Here is a 1,865-nt window from a genome sequence, read left to right as displayed (position 1 = left end):
AATTTGGGGGGAATTTTTGTGTGTGTGTGTGGGGGGGGGGATTTTCGCGCAGTGGGCGGGGGGAGTTTGGCGCATGGTCGGTTTCTCCAAGTGCAGTCCCACGTGTCAGTGAAGCGGCAAGCCGAAGCGCGTTCCGTTTGCGTGAGCCGTGTGCAGGACCGAACATGTGTGGGGTGCAATGCGATCGTGACAGGAGTGCTATGAGTGTACCGCCTTTTTTCCTTTTAAACTAGGTGCTTCGCCCCCTCAAAAAAAATGTTGCTTCGCGCGATCCATCGATACTACTACTAGTAATCCGGTAATCCCGACTAAAGCGGCGTGGCCGGGTCTTTTCCCGCGCGATATGCTGGGAGGTTGGCTTAGTTGTATTTTTTAGATTTGTCTCGGTTGGTGATGATGGTATGCCTGTCATCCTGCAATATAGGCCGTCCGATCTATATCTAACGGATAGGAAGGAAACTATGACAATTTACCCGCACTCCTCTCCACATTTGCATATAAGGCTTTACCTCGTTCATCCTTTTCTCCCACAAGATCTTGATCTTCCGTGCAACGCACGGGCTTCTTGCTAATACTCCTACAATATGTATATTATTGTGAAAGTTCATATACACCGGCCGAGATTAATGCAAACATGGCAGATTTTCATTACATTTCGAACTTTTATAGGACAGAAAAATAAAAGAAACCCGACCCTAAACCTATTCTACGGCAGCGACCAACGTCCTCCATCTGCGATCTCTATGTACGGGGGCGGGGTTCAAGACCCGTGAAGTGAAGGTGCGGTCTCTGGCGAGGAAGAGTAGAACACAGGATACGGATCGGCCAGTTGGCACACCATGCCCTGCCGCCTCCCATGCCCTACTCATCCTCGGAGGAGTCCCCGACCTCGCCGGTGCTGGACGTTGGACGATGGCAAGTAGGACGCGTGGCTGATGGTGCTCCCGTCGTCGGCCGCCAGTGTGGCCACTACTTGTGCGGTCACGTCCGCGTCCGGCTACGCGCTATTGCATCGCGAGAGGCGACTTGAGCGAGGGCGGCGACCTCGAGCTTCATCCCCGAAGACAATCTCTCCCGCAGAGCATTCGCACTTGCGGTCATGGCGGATGTGGTGCCAGGTAGGAGGACGATGCGCTATGGTGTGGAGGTTAGCTGAGCGTTGCCGCTTTAAGTAGCGCATTCCGGTGAGGCCAAGCGTCCGGGTGCGTCATTAAGTCGCCGGAGTTGGTTCCTCGGGCACCGAGCCTCTTAACGACGACATACAAATGGACGGCATGAATGCGGGCAGCTGGCGCCGGCTGGGAACGCACCACGCGACGGTGCGAAGGACGAGGGCTTTGGTCTGCTAGGGTAGTCAGCTGCGGTCGTGGCAACGTTGGAGATGCCCTTTGCTCAAATGCGATCCCCGCATGTCATTGAAAAAGTAAGACGACCCGTCATGGTCTCAGGTCCAGAGGATGCAGTTGGCCGCGCTACACCACTCCGCGGACGCGTCGCAACGCCCCGTGCATCCTCGATGAGCCGGGTGTTGGGGTGTGTTTGGATTGTGGCCAAAGTGCACCTTACCAAAATTTTGGTCATGACCCAAAGATTGGTCTTTGTTTGGATGGTTGCCATTTCTTTGGCATGCCAATGAACTCTAGCCAACTCTAGTTCATTTTTCTTGCCAATGTCGGCCAACTCATGGGCAACCAATACCTCAACCAAAATTTTGGCTACCCAATGCTTTGATGGGGCAACCTTGGGCACAAACCAAACATACCGTTGGTCGTGCCACAACACTAATGCCACCCTCGGCACACTGAAACCGACAGTGTCTATCGACGATATGAGCGTGTCTCTCACCGCGGTCGCCGTGTCCAGAG

The sequence above is a fragment of the Triticum dicoccoides genome, chromosome 7B (genome assembly GCF_002162155.2).
Source record: "Triticum dicoccoides isolate Atlit2015 ecotype Zavitan chromosome 7B, WEW_v2.0, whole genome shotgun sequence".
Classification (NCBI taxonomy): Eukaryota; Viridiplantae; Streptophyta; class Magnoliopsida; order Poales; family Poaceae; genus Triticum; species Triticum dicoccoides.
The sequence above is the reverse complement of the archived record's forward strand: the minus strand, read 5'-3'. Positions refer to the sequence as shown.